Source organism: Hyperolius riggenbachi, chromosome 2 (genome assembly GCF_040937935.1).
Source record: "Hyperolius riggenbachi isolate aHypRig1 chromosome 2, aHypRig1.pri, whole genome shotgun sequence".
Classification (NCBI taxonomy): Eukaryota; Metazoa; Chordata; class Amphibia; order Anura; family Hyperoliidae; genus Hyperolius; species Hyperolius riggenbachi.
In genome coordinates, this window is record NC_090647.1 from 99,993,246 (window position 1) to 100,014,837 (window position 21,592).

A 21,592-nucleotide genomic window follows, 5' to 3' on the forward strand; every position below is an offset into this window, starting at 1 on the left:
GTTCCCGATCACGGATCTCTGTCTTCCGCAGAAAACCGAAGCGCTCACCCGTGAGGCTTCGGCTCTTCTGCCCGGAAAAATTTCAGCATCCCCCTTGTACTTCCGCTTAGCGAGAAGTACAAGGAGGGAAAACAAAAATGAAGGTGGCCATCTTGTGGCCAAATAGTAAAACTACTTCTACACATTTTTACACTACAATTTACACATATAGCAACATTAAAAATTTACTGTTTATGTCCCACACCAAAATATTCCCCAAATAAAATGTTTAATAGAAAAAAAAAATTAAAATTAAAAATAAAAAAAAGACATAAATAGTTACCTAAGGGTCTGAACTTTTTAAATATGCATTTGAAGGGGGTATACTACAAACATGTTTTAAATTATAAGCTTGTAAATTGTGATGGGTGCAAAACGGAAACAATGCACCTTTATTTCCAAATAAAATATTGGCGCCATACATTGTGATAGGGACAAAATTTAAATGGTATAATAACCGAGACATACGGGCAAATAAAATACATAGGTTTTAATTATGGTAGCATGGATTATTTTAGAGCTATAATGGCCGAAAACTTAGAAATAATGAATTTTTTCCATTTTTTCTTATTAATCCTGTTAAAATGCATTTACAGTAAAGTGGCTCTTAGCAAAATGTACCACCCACAGAAAGCCCAATTGGTGGTGGAAAAAACAAGATATAGATCAATAAATTGTGATAAGTAGTGATAAAGTTATTAGCGCAGGAATGGGAGCTGAAAATTGCTCCGAAGCATAAGGTGAAAAATCCCCGCGGGCTGAAATGGTTAACTTACCTGGGGCTTCTTCCAGCCCCCTGTAGTCCTACAGGTCCCCCACTGTCCTCCCAGTCCAAGCTGTTCTGCTGCTTTACCCCTTCAAAAGCTAGCCCGCTGAGCCCCTTCATGGGCTACTGTGTGGGCGGCCCTGGATAAGTGTCTCCTTGATCGTTCTGTGAATGCGCAGTTCCGAAGATCAATCAGTGCAAATGCAGGACGATCTAGGCGATACTTGGCTGGGACCACACATGCGCAGCAGCCATCATCAGGGATCAGGCGGCAAGCTGTCGGAGGGACACAGCAGCAAAATGGTTCGGACCAGGAGGAGAGCAAGGGACCTGAAGCAATACAACAGGCTGAAAAAGTCCCAAGTACATTAGAGGCAGTCCTTGGATCAAAAGTCTTGAGAGTTTGACCAACACTATCAAATATACACACATACACATAACTATAAACATTCTAGAAGACATTTAAAAATGTTCATATGTTTCAAGACATGTATTTATCTTGAAATAAAAATTGCCTGCAGCACCTAGTATTAGCTGCTGGTGTAAGCAGCGGCTAATTACTAGGCCTTAAGCCCCTTAGCTTCCGAGTTCCAATGAGATCGGGCGCATTTAACTTAGTTTGGCCGCAGGCAATGTTGTTATAACGTAAAAAATGCTCAGTGTCTGTAACTGAAATTTATATTACTCTATCTATCTACATAAATAAATAAATAAATAAATATATATATATATATATATATATATATATATATATATACACATATATTTTTCAAATAGATATTTATTTACATGTTTCAAAACATTTAAACATATGCATATTTTGAGCAAAATAAAAGCGCACAAATCAACACTTTTAGAATACCCAGATGATCAAGGAGGCAAATAACCCTTGCAAAGCATGATACAATATGCTTTAAAAGGGAAAAAAATCCTTCTTGGCTCTAAACGGCAACTGGATAAAATCACCTGGATCAACAGTCTACATGGCATTGCAGAAACAATGAAAATATTTTAAGAAATAAAAGTGTTTCAATTTTTCTTATCAAGTAAGCTTTGTCACCTTCAGCACACACTGGGTAACAACAGGCCATGTGTGTAACTAGAAGGCCTCTGACCACTACATCCAGATGTGCTTTAGTTTCTCCTTATCTTGGGCCAGTCATGAACTTTTCCCCTCGAATCACTCTATGCATCTACGCACAAGCAGTTCTTGCACTACAGTTACTGTTCCAGGGGAAAATCTCATTTCTACCATCTTGGACTCCTATCTCAATCCCACGAGTTTAGCACTGCCCAACCATTATCTAAAACCTGTTTTTAAGCCTCATGTCATCACTTTTTGCTGCTTTGAATGAGCGATCAGAGAAGAGAATTTCACCTGGACAATAGGGATGAAAAAGGGCAAAATGCATGCATATACAGCACACTATTAAATATTTGGGTTAACCCTTGCTCCCTTTGCGTCTAAAGAAGAGGAGCCCCTCACTCTATCACCCCGTACTTGGGCGGCTTTACAAGCTAGGCCTTTCGTACGGAATGTAGAGCCACTCCTCAACCCGTTCGCTCTGGGTGACCAGGTCCTGCTGTCTGTCCTCCATAAAGCGGTACACCTTCTTCCCATCCTTACAGTCGTGCGTGCGCAATCAGACGGGACAGCAGAGAAGGGTATTTTGCCTGATGGGTGGGATTAGCTGACTTAGAAATCAAAATAAAGTCATGTCTCTATTTTGATGAAGGGAGAGAGAGGGAGAGACAGAGACACTTGTATTCTAAATGTAGATATGGCAAAGTTCATTTCATAGGGCAGCAAAGTTTAGCTAAAACATTAGTACCATTTACAAGTCAGAGAGAAAGTTTAAAATGGGAAGGGTATAAATGAAAGCAATATGTAGTATACTACAGGTGAGATCAGAACCAGGGATGAAAAAGTCCCTTATCATGTATGCCTTATCATGTATGCCTTTTCGTCACCTTCAGCACTGCCTGGGTAACAACAAGCCATGCATGTATATAGAAGGCCTCTGACCAGTACAGCCAGTATCCTTTAACCATTTCAGCCGCCCAGACATGAAGCTCACGTCCGGGCGGCTGCTCTGCTGCACTCCTCCCGCCTGCGCGCGATCGCGGGCGCGCCTCCATGTCCCCGCGGTGTCCCCCGGTAGCCCTGGGATCAGTGAAAGGGAACATGGTTCCCGATCACGGATCCCTGTCCCCCGCAGAAAAACCGAAGCGCTCACCCGTGAGGCTTCGGCTCTTCTGCCCGGAAAAATTTCAGCACCCCCCTTGTACTTCCGCTTAGCGAGAAGTACAAGGAGGGAAAACAAAAATGAAGGTGGCCATCTTGTGGCCAAATAGCAAAACTACTTCTACACATTTTTACACTACAATTTACACATATAGCAACATTAAAAATTTACTGTTTATGTCCCACACCAAAATATTCCCCAAATAAAATTTTTAATAGAAAAAAAAAATTAAAATTAAAAATAAAAAAAAGACATAAATAGTTACCTAAGGGTCTGAACTTTTTAAATATGCATTTGAAGGGGGTATACTACAAACATGTTTTAAATTATAAGCTTGTAAATTGTGATGGGTGCAAAACGGAAACAATGCACCTTTATTTCCAAATAAAATATTGGCGCCATACATTGTGATAGGGACAAAATTTAAATGGTATAATAACCGAGACATATGGGCAAATAAAATACATAGGTTTTAATTATGGTAGCATGGATTATTTTAGAGCTATAATGGCGGAAAACTTAGAAATAATGAATTTTTTCCATTTTTTTCTTATAAATCCTTTTAAAATGCATTTACAGTAAAGTGGCTCTTAGCAAAATGTACCACCCACAGAAAGCCCAATTAGTGGTGGAAAAAAACAAGATATAGATCAATAAATTGTGATAAGTAGTGATAAAGTTATTAGCACATGAATGGGAGCTGAAAATTGCTCCGAAGCATAAGGTGAAAAATCCCCGCGGGCTGAAATGGTTAACTTACCTGGGGCTTCTTCCAGCCCCCTGTAGTCCTACAGGTCCCCCACTGTCCTCCCAGTCCAAGCTGTTCTGCTGCTTTACCCCTTCAAAAGCTAGCCCGCTGAGCCCCTTCATGGGCTACTGTGCATGGGCGGCCCTGGATAAGTGTCTCCTTGATCGTTCTGTGACTGCGCAGTTCCGAAGATCAATCAGTGCAAATGCAGGACGATCTAGGCGATACTTGGCTGGGACCACACATGCGCAGCAGCCATCATCAGGGATCAGGCGGCAAGCTGTCGGAGGGACACAGCAGCAAAATGGTTCGGACCAGGAGGAGAGCAAGGGACCTGAAGCAATACAACAGGCTGAAAAAGTCCCAAGTACGTTAGAGGCAGTCCCTGGATCAAAGGTCTTGAGAGTTTAACCAACACTATCAAATATACACACATACACATAACTATAAACATTCTAGAAGACATTTAAAAATGTCCATATGTTTCAAGACATGTATTTATCTTGAAATAAAAATTGCCTGCAGCACCTAGTATTAGCTGCTGGTGTAAGCAGCGGCTAATTACTAGGCCTTAAGCCCCTTAGCTTCCGAGTTCCAATGAGATCGGGCGCATTTAACTTAGTTTGGCCGCAGGCAATGTTGTTATAACGTAAAAAATGCTCAGTGTCTGTAACTGAAATTTATATTACTCTATCTATCTAAATATATATACATATATATATATATATATATATATATATATATATATATATATATATATATATATATATATATACATATATTTTTCAAATAGATATTTATTTACATGTTTCAAAACATTTAAACATATGCATATTTTGAGCAAAATAAAAGCGCACAAATCAACACTTTTAGAATACCCAGATGATCAAGGAGGCAAATAACCCTTGCAAAGCATGATACAATATGCTTTAAAAGGGAAAAAAATCCTTCTTGGCTCTAAACGGCAACTGGATAAAATCCCTGGATCAACAGTCTACATGGCATTGCAGAAACAATGAAAATATTTTAAGGAAATAAAGTGTTTCAATTTTTCTTATCATGTAAGCTTTGTCACCTTCAGCACACACTGGGTAACAACAGGCCATGTGTGTAACTAGAAGGCCTCTGACCACTACATCCAGATGTGCTTTAGTTTCTCCTTATCTTGGGCCAGTCATGAACTTTTCCCCTCGAATCACTCTATGCATCTACGCACAAGCAGTTCTTGCACTACAGTTACTGTTCCAGGGGAAAATCTCATTTCTACCATCTTGGACTCCTATCTCAATCCCACGAGTTTAGCACTGCCCAACCATTATCTAAAACCTGTTTTTAAGCCTCATGTCATCACTTTTTGCTGCTTTGAATGAGCGATCAGAGAAGAGAATTTCACCTGGACAATAGGGATGAAAAAGGGCAAAATGCATGCATATACAGCATACTATTAAATATTTGGGTTAACCCTTGCTCCCTTTGCATCTAAAGAAGAGGAGCCCCTCACTCTATCACCCCGTACTTGGGCGGCTTTACAAGCCAGGCCTTTCGTACGGAATGTAGAGCCACTCCTCAACCCGTTCGCTCTGGGTGACCAGGTCCTGCTGTCTGTCCTCCGTAAAGCGGTACACCTTCTTCCCATCCTTACAGTCGTGCGTGCGCAATCAGACGGGACAGCAGAGAAGGGTATTTTGCCTGATGGGTGGGATTAGCTGACTTAGAAATCAAAATAAAGTCATGTCTCTATTTTGATGAAGGGAGAGAGAGGGAGAGACAGAGACACTTGTATTCTAAATGTAGATATGGCAAAGTTCATTACATAGGGCAGCAAAGTTTAGCTAAAACATTAGTACCATTAACAAGTCAGAGAGAAAGTTTAAAATGGGAAGGGTATAAATGAAAGCAATATGTAGTATACTACAGGTGAGATCAGAACCAGGGATGAAAAAGTCCCTTATCATGTATGCCTTATTATGTATGCCTTTTCGTCACCTTCAGCACAGCCTGGGTAACAACAAGCCATGCATGTATCTAGAAGGCCTCTGACCAGTACAGCCAGTATCCTTTAACCATTTCAGCCGCCCAGACATGAAGCTCACGTCCGGGCGGCTGCTCTGCTGCACTCCCCCGCTCCTGCGCGCGATCGCGGGCGCGCCTCCATGTCCCCGCGGTGTCCCCCGGTAGCCCTGGGATCAGTGAAAGGGAACATGGTTCCCGATCACGGATCCCTGTCCCCCGCAGAAAAACCGAAGCGCTCACCCGTGAGGCTTCGGCTCTTCTGCCCGGAAAAATTTCAGCATCCCCCTTGTACTTCCGCTTAGCGAGAAGTACAAGGAGGGAAAACAAAATTGAAGGTGGCCATCTTGTGGCCAAATAGCAAAACTACTTCTACACATTTTTACACTACAATTTACACATATAGCAACATTAAAAATTTACTGTTTATGTCCCACACCAAAATATTCCCCAAATAAAATTTTTAATAGAAAAAAAAATTAAAATAAAAAATAAAAAAAAAGACATAAATAGTTACCTAAGGGTCTGAACTTTTTAAATATGCATTTGAAGGGGGTATACTACAAACATGTTTTAAATTATAAGCTTGTAAATTGTGATGGGTGCAAAACGGAAACAATGCACCTTTATTTCCAAATAAAATATTGGCGCCATACATTGTGATAGGGACAAAATTTAAATGGTATAATAACCGAGACATACGGGCAAATAAAATACATAGGTTTTAATTATGGTAGCATGGATTATTTTAGAGCTATAATGGCCGAAAACTTAGAAATAATGCATTTTTTCCATTTTTTTCTTATTAATCCTGTTAAAATGCATTTACAGTAAAGTGGCTCTTAGCAAAATTTACCACCCACAGAAAGCCCAATTAGTGGTGGAAAAAACAAGATATAGATCAATAAATTGTGATAAGTAGTGATAAAGTTATTAGCGCATGAATGGGAGCTGAAAATTGCTCCGAAGCATAAGGTGAAAAATCCCCGCGGGCTGAAATGGTTAACTTACCTGGGGCTTCTTCCAGCCCCCTGTAGTCCTACAGGTCCCCCACTGTCCTCCAAGTCCAAGCTGTTCTGCTGCTTTACCCTTTCAAAAGCTAGCCCGCTGAGCCCCTTCATGGGATACTGTGCATGGGCGGCCCTGGATAAGTGTCTCCTTGATCGTTCTGTGAATGCGCAGTTCCGAAGATCAATCAGTGCAAATGCAGGACGATCTAGGCGATACTTGGCTGGGACCACACATGCGCAGCAGCCATCATCAGGGATCAGGCGGCAAGCTGTCGGAGGGACACAGCAGCAAAATGGTTCGGACCAGGAGGAGAGCAAGGGACCTGAAGCAATACAACAGGCTGAAAAAGTCCCAAGTACGTTAGAGGCAGTCCCTGGATCAAAAGTCTTGAGAGTTTAACCAACACTATCAAATATACACACATACACATAACTATAAACATTCTAGAAGACATTTAAAAATGTCCATATGTTTCAAGACATGTATTTATCTTGAAATAAAAATTGCCTGCAGCACCTAGTATTAGCTGCTGGTGTAAGCAGCGGCTAATTACTAGGCCTTAAGCCCCTTAGCTTCCGAGTTCCAATGAGATCGGGCGCATTTAACTTAGTTTGGCCGCAGGCAATGTTGTTATAACGTAAAAAATGCTCAGTGTCTGTAACTGAAATTTATATTACTCTATCTATCTAAATATATATACATATATATATATATATATATATATATATATATATATATATATATATATATATATATACACATATATTTTTCAAATAGATATTTATTTACATGTTTCAAAACATTTAAACATATGCATATTTTGAGCAAAATAAAAGCGCACAAATCAACACTTTTAGAATACCCAGATGATCAAGGAGGCAAATAACCCTTGCAAAGCATGATACAATATGCTTTAAAAGGGAAAAAAATCCTTCTTGGCTCTAAACGGCAACTGGATAAAATCCCTGGATCAACAGTCTACATGGCATTGCAGAAACAATGAAAATATTTTAAGGAAATAAAGTGTTTCAATTTTTCTTATCATGTAAGCTTTGTCACCTTCAGCACACACTGGGTAACAACAGGCCATGTGTGTAACTAGAAGGCCTCTGACCACTACATCCAGATGTGCTTTAGTTTCTCCTTATCTTGGGCCAGTCATGAACTTTTCCCCTCGAATCACTCTATGCATCTACGCACAAGCAGTTCTTGCACTACAGTTACTGTTCCAGGGGAAAATCTCATTTCTACCATCTTGGACTCCTATCTCAATCCCACGAGTTTAGCACTGCCCAACCATTATCTAAAACCTGTTTTTAAGCCTCATGTCATCACTTTTTGCTGCTTTGAATGAGCGATCAGAGAAGAGAATTTCACCTGGACAATAGGGATGAAAAAGGGCAAAATGCATGCATATACAGCACACTATTAAATATTTGGGTTAACCCTTGCTCCCTTTGCGTCTAAAGAAGAGGAGCCCCTCACTCTATCACCCCGTACTTGGGCGGCTTTACAAGCTAGGCCTTTCGTACGGAATGTAGAGCCACTCCTCAACCCGTTCGCTCTGGGTGACCAGGTCCTGCTGTCTGTCCTCCGTAAAGCGGTACACCTTCTTCCCATCCTTACAGTCGTGCGTGCGCAATCAGACGGGACAGCAGAGAAGGGTATTTTGCCTGATGGGTGGGATTAGCTGACTTAGAAATCAAAATAAAGTCATGTCTCTATTTTGATGAAGGGAGAGAGAGGGAGAGACAGAGACACTTATATTCTAAATGTAGATATGGCAAAGTTCATTACATAGGGCAGCAAAGTTTAGCTAAAACATTAGTACCATTAACAAGTCAGAGAGAAAGTTTAAAATGGGAAGGGTATAAATGAAAGCAATATGTAGTATACTACAGGTGAGATCAGAACCAGGGATGAAAAAGTCCCTTATCATGTATGCCTTATTATGTATGCCTTTTCGTCACCTTCAGCACAGCCTGGGTAACAACAAGCCATGCATGTATCTAGAAGGCCTCTGACCAGTACAGCCAGTATCCTTTAACCATTTCAGCCGCCCAGACATGAAGCTCACGTCCGGGCGGCTGCTCTGCTGCACTCCCCCGCTCCTGCGCGCGATCGCGGGCGCGCCTCCATGTCCCCGCGGTGTCCCCCGGTAGCCCTGGGATCAGTGAAAGGGAACATGGTTCCCGATCACGGATCCCTGTCCCCCGCAGAAAAACCGAAGCGCTCACCCGTGAGGCTTCGGCTCTTCTGCCCGGAAAAATTTCAGCATCCCCCTTGTACTTCCGCTTAGCGAGAAGTACAAGGAGGGAAAACAAAATTGAAGGTGGCCATCTTGTGGCCAAATAGCAAAACTACTTCTACACATTTTTACACTACAATTTACACATATAGCAACATTAAAAATTTACTGTTTATGTCCCACACCAAAATATTCCCCAAATAAAATTTTTAATAGAAAAAAAAATTAAAATAAAAAATAAAAAAAAAGACATAAATAGTTACCTAAGGGTCTGAACTTTTTAAATATGCATTTGAAGGGGGTATACTACAAACATGTTTTAAATTATAAGCTTGTAAATTGTGATGGGTGCAAAACGGAAACAATGCACCTTTATTTCCAAATAAAATATTGGCGCCATACATTGTGATAGGGACAAAATTTAAATGGTATAATAACCGAGACATACGGGCAAATAAAATACATAGGTTTTAATTATGGTAGCATGGATTATTTTAGAGCTATAATGGCCGAAAACTTAGAAATAATGCATTTTTTCCATTTTTTTCTTATTAATCCTGTTAAAATGCATTTACAGTAAAGTGGCTCTTAGCAAAATTTACCACCCACAGAAAGCCCAATTAGTGGTGGAAAAAACAAGATATAGATCAATAAATTGTGATAAGTAGTGATAAAGTTATTAGCGCATGAATGGGAGCTGAAAATTGCTCCGAAGCATAAGGTGAAAAATCCCCGCGGGCTGAAATGGTTAACTTACCTGGGGCTTCTTCCAGCCCCCTGTAGTCCTACAGGTCCCCCACTGTCCTCCAAGTCCAAGCTGTTCTGCTGCTTTACCCTTTCAAAAGCTAGCCCGCTGAGTCCCTTCATGGGCTACTGTGCATGGGCGGCCCTGGATAAGTGTCTCCTTGATCGTTCTGTGAATGCGCAGTTCCGAAGATCAATCAGTGCAAATGCAGGACGATATAGGCGATACTTGGCTGGGACCACACATGCGCAGCAGCCATCATCAGGGATCAGGCGGCAAGCTGTCGGAGGGACACAGCAGCAAAATGGTTCGGACCAGGAGGAGAGCAAGGGACCTGAAGCAATACAACAGGCTGAAAAAGTCCCAAGTACGTTAGAGGCAGTCCCTGGATCAAAAGTCTTGAGAGTTTAACCAACACTATCAAATATACACACATACACATAACTATAAACATTCTAGAAGACATTTAAAAATGTTCATATGTTTTAAGACATGTATTTATCTTGAAATAAAAATTGCCTGCAGCACCTAGTATTAGCTGCTGGTGTAAGCAGCGGCTAATTACTAGGCCTTAAGCCCCTTAGCTTCCGAGTTCCAATGAGATCGGGCGCATTTAACTTAGTTTGGCCGCAGGCAATGTTGTTATAAAATGTAAAAAATGCTCAGTGTCTGTAACTGAAATTTATATTACTCTATCTATTTAAATAAATAAATATATATATATATATATATATATATATATATATATATATATATATATATATATATACACATATATTTTTCAAATAGATATTTATTTACATGTTTCAAAACATTTAAACATATGCATATTTTGAGCAAAATAAAAGAGCACAAATCAACACTTTTAGAATACCCAGATGATCAAGGAGGCAAATAACCCTTGCAAAGCATGATACAATATGCTTTAAAAGGGAAAAAAATCCTTCTTGGCTCTAAACGGCAACTGGATAAAATCCCTGGATCAACAGTCTACATGGCATTGCAGAAACAATGAAAATATTTTAAGAAATAAAGTGTTTCAATTTTTCTTATCATGTAAGCTTTGTCACCTTCAGCACACACTGGGTAACAACAGGCCATGTGTGTAACTAGAAGGCCTCTGACCACTACATCCAGATGTGCTTTAGTTTCTCCTTATCTTGGGCCAGTCATGAACTTTTCCCCTTCGAATCACTCTATGCATCTACGCACAAGCAGTTCTTGCACTACAGTTACTGTTCCAGGGGAAAATCTCATTTCTACCATCTTGGACTCCTATCTCAATCCCACGAGTTTAGCACTGCCCAACCATTATCTAAAACCTGTTTTTAAGCCTCATGTCATCACTTTTTGCTGCTTTGAATGAGCGATCAGAGAAGAGAATTTCACCTGGACAATAGGGATGAAAAAGGGCAAAATGCATGCATATACAGCATACTATTAAATATTTGGGTTAACCCTTGCTCCCTTTGCGTCTAAAGAAGAGGAGCCCCTCACTCTATCACCCCGTACTTGGGCGGCTTTACAAGCTAGGCCTTTCGTACGGAATGTAGAGCCACTCCTCAACCCGTTCGCTCCGGGTGACCAGGTCCTGCTGTCTGTCCTCCGTAAAGCGGTACACCTTCTTAGAAATAATGAATTTTTTCCATTTTTTCTTATTAATCCTGTTAAAATGCATTTACAGTAAAGTGGCTCTTAGCAAAATGTACCACCCACAGAAAGCCCAATTGGTGGTGGAAAAAACAAGATATAGATCAATAAATTGTGATAAGTAGTGATAAAGTTATTAGCGCATGAATGGGAGCTGAAAATTGCTCCGAAGGATAAGGTGAAAAATCCCCGCGGGCTGAAATGGTTAACTTACCTGGGGCTTCTTCCAGCCCCCTGTAGTCCTACAGGTCCCCCACTGTCCTCCCAGTCCAAGCTGTTCTGCTGCTTTACCCCTTCAAAAGCTAGCCCGCTGAGCCCCTTCATGGGCTACTGTGTGGGCGGCCCTGGATAAGTGTCTCCTTGATCGTTCTGTGAATGCGCAGTTCCGAAGATCAATCAGTGCAAATGCAGGACGATCTAGGCGATACTTGGCTGGGACCACACATGCGCAGCAGCCATCATCAGGGATCAGGCGGCAAGCTGTCGAAGGGACACAGCAGCAAAATGGTTCGGACCAGGAGGAGAGCAAGGGACCTGAAGCAATACAACAGGCTGAAAAAGTCCCAAGTACATTAGAGGCAGTCCTTGGATCAAAAGTCTTGAGAGTTTGACCAACACTATCAAATATACACACATACACATAACTATAAACATTCTAGAAGACATTTAAAAATGTTCATATGTTTCAAGACATGTATTTATCTTGAAATAAAAATTGCCTGCAGCACCTAGTATTAGCTGCTGGTGTAAGCAGCGGCTAATTACTAGGCCTTAAGCCCCTTAGCTTCCGAGTTCCAATGAGATCGGGCGCATTTAACTTAGTTTGGCCGCAGGCAATGTTGTTATAACGTAAAAAATGCTCAGTGTCTGTAACTGAAATTTATATTACTCTATCTATCTACATAAATAAATAAATATATATATATATATATATATATATATATATACACATATATTTTTCAAATAGATATTTATTTACATGTTTCAAAACATTTAAACATATGCATATTTTGAGCAAAATAAAAGCGCACAAATCAACACTTTTAGAATACCCAGATGATCAAGGAGGCAAATAACCCTTGCAAAGCATGATACAATATGCTTTAAAAGGGAAAAAAATCCTTCTTGGCTCTAAACGGCAACTGGATAAAATCACCTGGATCAACAGTCTACATGGCATTGCAGAAACAATGAAAATATTTTAAGAAATAAAAGTGTTTCAATTTTTCTTATCAAGTAAGCTTTGTCACCTTCAGCACACACTGGGTAACAACAGGCCATGTGTGTAACTAGAAGGCCTCTGACCACTACATCCAGATGTGCTTTAGTTTCTCCTTATCTTGGGCCAGTCATGAACTTTTCCCCTCGAATCATTCTATGCATCTACGCACAAGCGGTTCTTGCACTACAGTTACTGTTCCAGGGGAAAATCTCATTTCTACCATCTTGGACTCCTATCTCAATCCCACGAGTTTAGCACTGCCCAACCATTATCTAAAACCTGTTTTTAAGCCTCATGTCATCACTTTTTGCTGCTTTGAATGAGCGATCAGAGAAGAGAATTTCACCTGGACAATAGGGATGAAAAAGGGCAAAATGCATGCATATACAGCATACTATTAAATATTTGGGTTAACCCTTGCTCCCTTTGCATCTAAAGAAGAGGAGCCCCTCACTCTATCACCCCGTACTTGGGCGGCTTTACAAGCCAGGCCTTTCGTACGGAATGTAGAGCCACTCCTCAACCCGTTCGCTCTGGGTGACCAGGTCCTGCTGTCTGTCCTCCGTAAAGCGGTACACCTTCTTCCCATCCTTACAGTCGTGCGTGCGCAATCAGACGGGACAGCAGAGAAGGGTATTTTGCCTGATGGGTGGGATTAGCTGACTTAGAAATCAAAATAAAGTCATGTCTCTATTTTGATGAAGGGAGAGAGAGGGAGAGACAGAGACACTTGTATTCTAAATGTAGATATGGCAAAGTTCATTACATAGGGCAGCAAAGTTTAGCTAAAACATTAGTACCATTAACAAGTCAGAGAGAAAGTTTAAAATGGGAAGGGTATAAATGAAAGCAATATGTAGTATACTACAGGTGAGATCAGAACCAGGGATGAAAAAGTCCCTTATCATGTATGCCTTATTATGTATGCCTTTTCGTCACCTTCAGCACAGCCTGGGTAACAACAAGCCATGCATGTATCTAGAAGGCCTCTGACCAGTACAGCCAGTATCCTTTAACCATTTCAGCCGCCCAGACATGAAGCTCACGTCCGGGCGGCTGCTCTGCTGCACTCCCCCGCTCCTGCGCGCGATCGCGGGCGCGCCTCCATGTCCCCGCGGTGTCCCCCGGTAGCCCTGGGATCAGTGAAAGGGAACATGGTTCCCGATCACGGATCCCTGTCCCCCGCAGAAAAACCGAAGCGCTCACCCGTGAGGCTTCGGCTCTTCTGCCCGGAAAAATTTCAGCATCCCCCTTGTACTTCCGCTTAGCGAGAAGTACAAGGAGGGAAAACAAAATTGAAGGTGGCCATCTTGTGGCCAAATAGCAAAACTACTTCTACACATTTTTACACTACAATTTACACATATAGCAACATTAAAAATTTACTGTTTATGTCCCACACCAAAATATTCCCCAAATAAAATTTTTAATAGAAAAAAAAATTAAAATAAAAAATAAAAAAAAAGACATAAATAGTTACCTAAGGGTCTGAACTTTTTAAATATGCATTTGAAGGGGGTATACTACAAACATGTTTTAAATTATAAGCTTGTAAATTGTGATGGGTGCAAAACGGAAACAATGCACCTTTATTTCCAAATAAAATATTGGCGCCATACATTGTGATAGGGACAAAATTTAAATGGTATAATAACCGAGACATACGGGCAAATAAAATACATAGGTTTTAATTATGGTAGCATGGATTATTTTAGAGCTATAATGGCCGAAAACTTAGAAATAATGCATTTTTTCCATTTTTTTCTTATTAATCCTGTTAAAATGCATTTACAGTAAAGTGGCTCTTAGCAAAATTTACCACCCACAGAAAGCCCAATTAGTGGTGGAAAAAACAAGATATAGATCAATAAATTGTGATAAGTAGTGATAAAGTTATTAGCGCATGAATGGGAGCTGAAAATTGCTCCGAAGCATAAGGTGAAAAATCCCCGCGGGCTGAAATGGTTAACTTACCTGGGGCTTCTTCCAGCCCCCTGTAGTCCTACAGGTCCCCCACTGTCCTCCAAGTCCAAGCTGTTCTGCTGCTTTACCCTTTCAAAAGCTAGCCCGCTGAGCCCCTTCATGGGATACTGTGCATGGGCGGCCCTGGATAAGTGTCTCCTTGATCGTTCTGTGAATGCGCAGTTCCGAAGATCAATCAGTGCAAATGCAGGACGATCTAGGCGATACTTGGCTGGGACCACACATGCGCAGCAGCCATCATCAGGGATCAGGCGGCAAGCTGTCGGAGGGACACAGCAGCAAAATGGTTCGGACCAGGAGGAGAGCAAGGGACCTGAAGCAATACAACAGGCTGAAAAAGTCCCAAGTACGTTAGAGGCAGTCCCTGGATCAAAAGTCTTGAGAGTTTAACCAACACTATCAAATATACACACATACACATAACTATAAACATTCTAGAAGACATTTAAAAATGTCCATATGTTTCAAGACATGTATTTATCTTGAAATAAAAATTGCCTGCAGCACCTAGTATTAGCTGCTGGTGTAAGCAGCGGCTAATTACTAGGCCTTAAGCCCCTTAGCTTCCGAGTTCCAATGAGATCGGGCGCATTTAACTTAGTTTGGCCGCAGGCAATGTTGTTATAACGTAAAAAATGCTCAGTGTCTGTAACTGAAATTTATATTACTCTATCTATCTAAATATATATACATATATATATATATATATATATATATATATATATATATATATATATATATATATATATACACATATATTTTTCAAATAGATATTTATTTACATGTTTCAAAACATTTAAACATATGCATATTTTGAGCAAAATAAAAGCGCACAAATCAACACTTTTAGAATACCCAGATGATCAAGGAGGCAAATAACCCTTGCAAAGCATGATACAATATGCTTTAAAAGGGAAAAAAATCCTTCTTGGCTCTAAACGGCAACTGGATAAAATCCCTGGATCAACAGTCTACATGGCATTGCAGAAACAATGAAAATATTTTAAGGAAATAAAGTGTTTCAATTTTTCTTATCATGTAAGCTTTGTCACCTTCAGCACACACTGGGTAACAACAGGCCATGTGTGTAACTAGAAGGCCTCTGACCACTACATCCAGATGTGCTTTAGTTTCTCCTTATCTTGGGCCAGTCATGAACTTTTCCCCTCGAATCACTCTATGCATCTACGCACAAGCAGTTCTTGCACTACAGTTACTGTTCCAGGGGAAAATCTCATTTCTACCATCTTGGACTCCTATCTCAATCCCACGAGTTTAGCACTGCCCAACCATTATCTAAAACCTGTTTTTAAGCCTCATGTCATCACTTTTTGCTGCTTTGAATGAGCGATCAGAGAAGAGAATTTCACCTGGACAATAGGGATGAAAAAGGGCAAAATGCATGCATATACAGCACACTATTAAATATTTGGGTTAACCCTTGCTCCCTTTGCGTCTAAAGAAGAGGAGCCCCTCACTCTATCACCCCGTACTTGGGCGGCTTTACAAGCTAGGCCTTTCGTACGGAATGTAGAGCCACTCCTCAACCCGTTCGCTCTGGGTGACCAGGTCCTGCTGTCTGTCCTCCGTAAAGCGGTACACCTTCTTCCCATCCTTACAGTCGTGCGTGCGCAATCAGACGGGACAGCAGAGAAGGGTATTTTGCCTGATGGGTGGGATTAGCTGACTTAGAAATCAAAATAAAGTCATGTCTCTATTTTGATGAAGGGAGAGAGAGGGAGAGACAGAGACACTTATATTCTAAATGTAGATATGGCAAAGTTCATTACATAGGGCAGCAAAGTTTAGCTAAAACATTAGTACCATTAACAAGTCAGAGAGAAAGTTTAAAATGGGAAGGGTATAAATGAAAGCAATATGTAGTATACTACAGGTGAGATCAGAACCAGGGATGAAAAAGTCCCTTATCATGTATGCCTTATTATGTATGCCTTTTCGTCACCTTCAGCACAGCCTGGGTAACAACAAGCCATGCATGTATCTAGAAGGCCTCTGACCAGTACAGCCAGTATCCTTTAACCATTTCAGCCGCCCAGACATGAAGCTCACGTCCGGGCGGCTGCTCTGCTGCACTCCCCCGCTCCTGCGCGCGATCGCGGGCGCGCCTCCATGTCCCCGCGGTGTCCCCCGGTAGCCCTGGGATCAGTGAAAGGGAACATGGTTCCCGATCACGGATCCCTGTCCCCCGCAGAAAAACCGAAGCGCTCACCCGTGAGGCTTCGGCTCTTCTGCCCGGAAAAATTTCAGCATCCCCCTTGTACTTCCGCTTAGCGAGAAGTACAAGGAGGGAAAACAAAATTGAAGGTGGCCATCTTGTGGCCAAATAGCAAAACTACTTCTACACATTTTTACACTACAATTTACACATATAGCAACATTAAAAATTTACTGTTTATGTCCCACACCAAAATATTCCCCAAATAAAATTTTTAATAGAAAAAAAAATTAAAATAAAAAATAAAAAAAAAGACATAAATAGTTACCTAAGGGTCTGAACTTTTTAAATATGCATTTGAAGGGGGTATACTACAAACATGTTTTAAATTATAAGCTTGTAAATTGTGATGGGTGCAAAACGGAAACAATGCACCTTTATTTCCAAATAAAATATTGGCGCCATACATTGTGATAGGGACAAAATTTAAATGGTATAATAACCGAGACATACGGGCAAATAAAATACATAGGTTTTAATTATGGTAGCATGGATTATTTTAGAGCTATAATGGCCGAAAACTTAGAAATAATGCATTTTTTCCATTTTTTTCTTATTAATCCTGTTAAAATGCATTTACAGTAAAGTGGCTCTTAGCAAAATTTACCACCCACAGAAAGCCCAATTAGTGGTGGAAAAAACAAGATATAGATCAATAAATTGTGATAAGTAGTGATAAAGTTATTAGCGCATGAATGGGAGCTGAAAATTGCTCCGAAGCATAAGGTGAAAAATCCCCGCGGGCTGAAATGGTTAACTTACCTGGGGCTTCTTCCAGCCCCCTGTAGTCCTACAGGTCCCCCACTGTCCTCCAAGTCCAAGCTGTTCTGCTGCTTTACCCTTTCAAAAGCTAGCCCGCTGAGTCCCTTCATGGGCTACTGTGCATGGGCGGCCCTGGATAAGTGTCTCCTTGATCGTTCTGTGAATGCGCAGTTCCGAAGATCAATCAGTGCAAATGCAGGACGATATAGGCGATACTTGGCTGGGACCACACATGCGCAGCAGCCATCATCAGGGATCAGGCGGCAAGCTGTCGGAGGGACACAGCAGCAAAATGGTTCGGACCAGGAGGAGAGCAAGGGACCTGAAGCAATACAACAGGCTGAAAAAGTCCCAAGTACGTTAGAGGCAGTCCCTGGATCAAAAGTCTTGAGAGTTTAACCAACACTATCAAATATACACACATACACATAACTATAAACATTCTAGAAGACATTTAAAAATGTTCATATGTTTTAAGACATGTATTTATCTTGAAATAAAAATTGCCTGCAGCACCTAGTATTAGCTGCTGGTGTAAGCAGCGGCTAATTACTAGGCCTTAAGCCCCTTAGCTTCCGAGTTCCAATGAGATCGGGCGCATTTAACTTAGTTTGGCCGCAGGCAATGTTGTTATAAAATGTAAAAAATGCTCAGTGTCTGTAACTGAAATTTATATTACTCTATCTATTTAAATAAATAAATATATATATATATATATATATATATATATATATATATATATATATATATATATATACACATATATTTTTCAAATAGATATTTATTTACATGTTTCAAAACATTTAAACATATGCATATTTTGAGCAAAATAAAAGAGCACAAATCAACACTTTTAGAATACCCAGATGATCAAGGAGGCAAATAACCCTTGCAAAGCATGATACAATATGCTTTAAAAGGGAAAAAAATCCTTCTTGGCTCTAAACGGCAACTGGATAAAATCCCTGGATCAACAGTCTACATGGCATTGCAGAAACAATGAAAATATTTTAAGAAATAAAGTGTTTCAATTTTTCTTATCATGTAAGCTTTGTCACCTTCAGCACACACTGGGTAACAACAGGCCATGTGTGTAACTAGAAGGCCTCTGACCACTACATCCAGATGTGCTTTAGTTTCTCCTTATCTTGGGCCAGTCATGAACTTTTCCCCTTCGAATCACTCTATGCATCTACGCACAAGCAGTTCTTGCACTACAGTTACTGTTCCAGGGGAAAATCTCATTTCTACCATCTTGGACTCCTATCTCAATCCCACGAGTTTAGCACTGCCCAACCATTATCTAAAACCTGTTTTTAAGCCTCATGTCATCACTTTTTGCTGCTTTGAATGAGCGATCAGAGAAGAGAATTTCACCTGGACAATAGGGATGAAAAAGGGCAAAATGCATGCATATACAGCATACTATTAAATATTTGGGTTAACCCTTGCTCCCTTTGCGTCTAAAGAAGAGGAGCCCCTCACTCTATCACCCCGTACTTGGGCGGCTTTACAAGCTAGGCCTTTCGTACGGAATGTAGAGCCACTCCTCAACCCGTTCGCTCCGGGTGACCAGGTCCTGCTGTCTGTCCTCCGTAAAGCGGTACACCTTCTTAGAAATAATGAATTTTTTCCATTTTTTCTTATTAATCCTGTTAAAATGCATTTACAGTAAAGTGGCTCTTAGCAAAATGTACCACCCACAGAAAGCCCAATTGGTGGTGGAAAAAACAAGATATAGATCAATAAATTGTGATAAGTAGTGATAAAGTTATTAGCGCATGAATGGGAGCTGAAAATTGCTCCGAAGGATAAGGTGAAAAATCCCCGCGGGCTGAAATGGTTAACTTACCTGGGGCTTCTTCCAGCCCCCTGTAGTCCTACAGGTCCCCCACTGTCCTCCCAGTCCAAGCTGTTCTGCTGCTTTACCCCTTCAAAAGCTAGCCCGCTGAGCCCCTTCATGGGCTACTGTGTGGGCGGCCCTGGATAAGTGTCTCCTTGATCGTTCTGTGAATGCGCAGTTCCGAAGATCAATCAGTGCAAATGCAGGACGATCTAGGCGATACTTGGCTGGGACCACACATGCGCAGCAGCCATCATCAGGGATCAGGCGGCAAGCTGTCGAAGGGACACAGCAGCAAAATGGTTCGGACCAGGAGGAGAGCAAGGGACCTGAAGCAATACAACAGGCTGAAAAAGTCCCAAGTACATTAGAGGCAGTCCTTGGATCAAAAGTCTTGAGAGTTTGACCAACACTATCAAATATACACACATACACATAACTATAAACATTCTAGAAGACATTTAAAAATGTTCATATGTTTCAAGACATGTATTTATCTTGAAATAAAAATTGCCTGCAGCACCTAGTATTAGCTGCTGGTGTAAGCAGCGGCTAATTACTAGGCCTTAAGCCCCTTAGCTTCCGAGTTCCAATGAGATCGGGCGCATTTAACTTAGTTTGGCCGCAGGCAATGTTGTTATAACGTAAAAAATGCTCAGTGTCTGTAACTGAAATTTATATTACTCTATCTATCTACATAAATAAATAAATATATATATATATATATATATATATATATATACACATATATTTTTCAAATAGATATTTATTTACATGTTTCAAAACATTTAAACATATGCATATTTTGAGCAAAATAAAAGCGCACAAATCAACACTTTTAGAATACCCAGATGATCAAGGAGGCAAATAACCCTTGCAAAGCATGATACAATATGCTTTAAAAGGGAAAAAAATCCTTCTTGGCTCTAAACGGCAACTGGATAAAATCACCTGGATCAACAGTCTACATGGCATTGCAGAAACAATGAAAATATTTTAAGAAATAAAAGTGTTTCAATTTTTCTTATCAAGTAAGCTTTGTCACCTTCAGCACACACTGGGTAACAACAGGCCATGTGTGTAACTAGAAGGCCTCTGACCACTACATCCAGATGTGCTTTAGTTTCTCCTTATCTTGGGCCAGTCATGAACTTTTCCCCTCGAATCATTCTATGCATCTACGCACAAGCGGTTCTTGCACTACAGTTACTGTTCCAGGGGAAAATCTCATTTCTACCATCTTGGACTCCTATCTCAATCCCACGAGTTTAGCACTGCCCAACCATTATCTAAAACCTGTTTTTAAGCCTCATGTCATCACTTTTTGCTGCTTTGAATGAGCGATCAGAGAAGAGAATTTCACCTGGACAATAGGGATGAAAAAGGGCAAAATGCATTTATATACAGCATACTATTAAATATTTGGGTTAACCCTTGCTCCCTTTGCGTCTAAAGAAGAGGAGCCCCTCACTCTATCACCCCGTACTTGGGCGGCTTTACAAGCTAGGCCTTTCGTACGGAATGTAGAGCCACTCCTCAACCCGTTCGCTCCGGGTGACCAGGTCCTGCTGTCTGTCCTCCGTAAAGCGGTACACCTTCTTCCCATCCGTACAGTCGTGCGTGCTCAATCAGACGGGACAGCAGAGAAGGGTATTTTGCCTGATGGGTGGGATTAGCTGACTTAGAAAGCAAAATAAAGTCATGTCTCTATTTTGATGAAGGGAGAGAGAGGGAGAGACAGAGACACTTGTATTCTAAATGTAGATATGGCAAAGTTCATTTCATAGGGCAGCAAAGTTTAGCTAAAACATTAGTACCATTTACAAGTCAGAGAGAAAGTTTAAAATGGGAAGGGTATAAATGAAAGCAATATGTAGTATACTACAGGTGAGATCAGAACCAGGGATAAAACAGTCCCTTATCATGTATGCCTTATCATGTATGCCTTTTCGTCACCTTCAGCACAGCCTGGGTAACAACAAGCTATGCATGTATCTAGAAGGCCTCTGACCAGTACAGCCAGTATCCTTTAACCATTTCAGCCGCCCAGACGTTAAGCTCACGTCCGGGCGGCTGCTCTGCT